The sequence below is a fragment of the Panthera onca genome, chromosome F2 (assembly GCF_046562875.1).
Source record: "Panthera onca isolate mPanOnc1 chromosome F2, mPanOnc1 haplotype 2, whole genome shotgun sequence".
Classification (NCBI taxonomy): Eukaryota; Metazoa; Chordata; class Mammalia; order Carnivora; family Felidae; genus Panthera; species Panthera onca.
This window is the reverse complement of record NC_138356.1, coordinates 55,060,710-55,064,970: the sequence shown is the minus strand read 5'-3', so window position 1 is coordinate 55,064,970 and position 4,261 is coordinate 55,060,710.

The window sequence follows — 4,261 nt, the reverse complement described above, 5'->3', positions numbered from 1 at the left end:
CAAATAGTATAGCTAGTATTGGAAATTAGTTATCTGACTCAAAAGTCTTTTTTTTTAAGTAATAATACAAACTTTAAATTTCAGAGTAACTTAAAAGATGCTAAGATGCTAAGATAGAATCACACTCCTCATGGAGAGTAATGTATGTCTATAAGCTTACTTTTTCTAACAGGAAAATAAGAATAAAAAGACACAGAATAAAGGTCCACAAGGACCATATGAAGAATTTTCCTGGTCCAAACAGAAGCCAGTCACAGACATTCTTGGTCATCAGTCAACATAGCTAACAGTTCTGAAAGTCTCCTAAGTTTGTAAGTAAAAAGTGTGAAACAGGAGGAAAAAAAAAAGTTTCGTTCCTAGAAGAAGAAGGTAAGCAGAGAGGCAAGAAAAGGAATGGTAAGAAAGAACACACAGTTTCTACGCACCACTGCTATTAAGTTACAGAGGAGAGGAACGGGAAGACCTTAATTCTAAGAAAGAGATTCAGGTTAATGGAGTCATATGGGTTCATTTAATACAATTAGATCATTTAGAATCACATGAACTACTAATGGAGAAGAAAAGAACCAAGTTTGAGGCTCATGGGTGGCTCACTTGATTAAGCTTTCGACTCTTTGATTTTTGGCTCAAGTGATGATCTCACAATTCATGAGTTCCAGCCCTGCGTGGTCAGGTTCTGTGTTGACAGCATGAACCCTGATTGGGATTCTCTCTCTCCCTTTCTCTCCGCCCCTCCCTCTGGTGTGAGCTTACTCATGCTCTCTCTCTCTCCCTCTCTCTCTCTCTCTCTCTCTCTCAAAATAAATAGATAAACCTTAAAAAAGAAAGAAAGAAAGAAAGAAGGAAAGAAAGAAAGAAAGAGAGAGAGAAAGAAAGAATGAAAGAAGGAAAGTACCAAGTTGGCTTGAAGAAAACTCTATAGTCTGCAATTTACTCACCTGAAAATTAGTGAATTAGAGATGATCCCTAAATATCTTTTTAGAGCTGAGATTACACTCCAATTTATTTCTTTAAATCTTACACTTTTTTAAGTTAGTAATCTGATGCATGTTTAATCTTTCTTATTTTTATGAACTGTAATATATCTCTCTAAAATATATTTGAATAAAAAAAGTCTGATATGATAATCATAAACCCTGCTATTCGGGTATTAAAGCCACTGCCACTATCCACTAGCTGTCCACAGTTACACGTAAATTATGTATAATAATATCCTAAGAGCTGGCTAAGAAGCCCAAATCTATGAGGGGAGAAATGTTGCAGACAGGTGATGTGGAAGAAGGACAAAGGGGGAGAAAGAAATTTAAAAGTTAGGTAAAGGAAAGCAGGACCAGCCACACAATTTGCAGAGTCCATTGCAAAATAAAAACGTGAGGCCCCTTGTTTGAAAGGCAGGGAGAAAAGTGCAATTAAAGGTATTAAAACATCAATTTTTTTTCTTTAAAAATATTTTATTCCTGGGGCACCTGGGTGGCTCAGTGGGTTAAGCGTCCGACTTCGGCTCAGGTCATGCTCTTGCGATTCGTGAGTTGGAGTCCTGCGTTGGGCTCTGTGCTGACAGCTCAGAGACTGGAGCCTGCTTGGAATTCTGTGTCTCCCTCCCTCTGTCTCTCTCTCTCTCTCTCTCTCTCTCAAAAATAAAGACTAAAAAATTAAAAAATTATATTTTATTACTTATAAAATGTAAGAGGGATAATAGTGATACACACATGACAACCTAACCTTACAAATTGCCAAAAATATATGTTCCTGGGGTCATGGTTCTCTACACAAAGTAACAAGTAATAATTTATTGTGATATCCTGATTGTGCATATGAGTTTTCTAGCTCACTTTTCTGCAAACTCATTTTATTAGGTCATCATAATTTATACTGTTAGCAACTTCATTTTCAGTTAATAAAATTGAAAGTGATATCAGTCCTGGAAAATGCAAAATTATAATTTGAAAAAGTATTGTTTACTTTGGAAAAGGATCTTTCTGCTGATGCAACTGTTACTGGAGCTGTTGAGAGTGCTTTATAGGCTGTGACAAATTAGGTCAAATTTCTAGTAAATTACTTAAAATATAGGTTTCAGTACATCTAGAGATGGTATCTCTTGTGGAATATTTCTTCTAAAAGTATTTAACTCTTCCCTTTCATGTCAGACTGAATTTAATTTTAAACGTGAATGTACACAAGACCATTTTCATGTCTCCTCTGACATTCTTTTGCAGCTCGTGGAGGGCATTCAAGAAAACAAGTAGCTTCATGATTTGTATAGAATTCAAAGTACTGTTAATGCATCTGTTGATGTATCTTCAGGAACACGGACAAAAATAATATTCAAGTTGTCCTTCTCAATAGTTGGTTTATTTGAAGCTTCATGGAAAAATAATGTTCTTTTCAATCAAATGCAGAAATCTTTAAATTTAACATCTATTTGTAAGCTTGTGAATATCTGCCTTACAGTGCTGTAGCATTTTTTAAACAAGAAATGCTAAACTCTAGAAGAATTTTAACGACTCTGGTAGGCCTTATTGCAGCGTCCATGTATACGCTTTTATTTTGCAGTAATTTGCTGACAGTTTACTGCCTGAGCGCCAGCAGTTTATGTCCTATCGCTGAAGCCAGAGACTTAGTATTCATGCAGTTGCCACGGGGATAAGGTCTGGGGGGGGGGGGTGTCTAGGGACTGATGGGCAAGCCCACACTGCTCCCAAGTAGAGCCCCACCTCTCTCCTGGGACTGCAGCAGGTGCCACTACTGCTGCCATCACTGCTTCTAACGTCTGCTGTGGCATTAAATAAATACACTTTCCTTATTCACACACCATTCCATCTTCTTAAAATATCACTTTCATTATCTTACAGTCATCCTCAAATGCAATGCACATAAATGAGAAATAAATATCTAGCATTGCACTTGGCATATAGTAAATTCTTAACACCTGCAATTTCCTACCTCCTTTTCTTCCTTGTGGATTAGGACAGCACCTCCTTTATTTTTACAAAGTGACGGTAGTGAGCCAAAAGTGAGATGGAGGTTGGGGGAAAGCGGCAAATAGTGGCAATAAAAGAAATGAAAATTCAAAAAGAACCCATTGGGGTGCCTGAGTGGTTCAGTCAGTTGACTTCGACTCAGGTTTGACTCATGGTTCTTGAGTTCAAGCCCTGTGTTGGGCTCTGTGCTGACAGCTTGGATTCTCAAGCCTGCTTTGGATTCTGTGTCTCCCTCTCTCTCTGTGCCCCTCCCCTGCTTGCACTCTGTCCCTTTCAAAAATAAACAAACATTTAAAAAAACTTTAAAAAATAATGAAAAAATGAAAAGAACCCATCAATTGCCACTCAGCTATTACAAAATAGAGGTCAAGCATTCTGTTAGATGCTATGTACACACTGTTTCCTTTAATCCACATGATAATGAGATCAAGTCAATCAGATCTGGGCTGAAAGGCTCTACAACTTGAAAATTGTATAATTGTAGGAAAGTTATCTAATGCCTTTATCTTTGGAACTGTGTTGCTCATCACTGAAGTGAAAACACACCATTTTCAGGATTGTTTTGAGGTTTAGGTCATGTGTACAAAGTGCTTGCCTCCTAGTATGACCTCAGTGCACAGTGGTTATGGGAGTTAACCCATGTGGTATTCCACATGCGGTCAGCCATGAAGCTGTAACCATCATCCAGCCACATTGGTTTCTACCTGCTATCCCTGCATTAGGCAGAATTGTAAGGATGTGTTCCCACCCCGGGATTCCTGACATTTGGTTATTCAGTTAACATCAACCTAGTTAGTGCTGTAAAGGTACATTGCAGGTGTAATTAGGTTATGGACCTGAAGATGAGGAGATTATCCTATTATCCAAGTGGTCTCCATAGCATCACATGAGCCCTTTAAAGCAGAGAAGTTTCTCCACCTGGAATCAGAAGAGAGATTCAGTAGGAGAGGAAGGCAGAGAAGAGAGGAGGCAGAGGGAAGGTCGGGGAGAGTTGAAGCATAAAAAGGACTCAACCCTCCACTATTGGCATTAAAGATGGACAAGGGGGCGGGGGAGGGGTGGCTATAAACCAGAGAATGCAGGCAGCCTATAGAAGCTTTGAACTCCCAGCCAACAGCCAGCAAGAAAATCAGACCTCAGTCCTGTAACCCCATGAAACTAAACACTTCCTACAATGCCAGTGAGTTTGGAAGCAGATTCATCCCTACAGCCTCCAGAACACAACTTGCCAACACCTTAATTTTGGCCTTGTGAAACCAGATTAGAGAACCAGTTTAGCC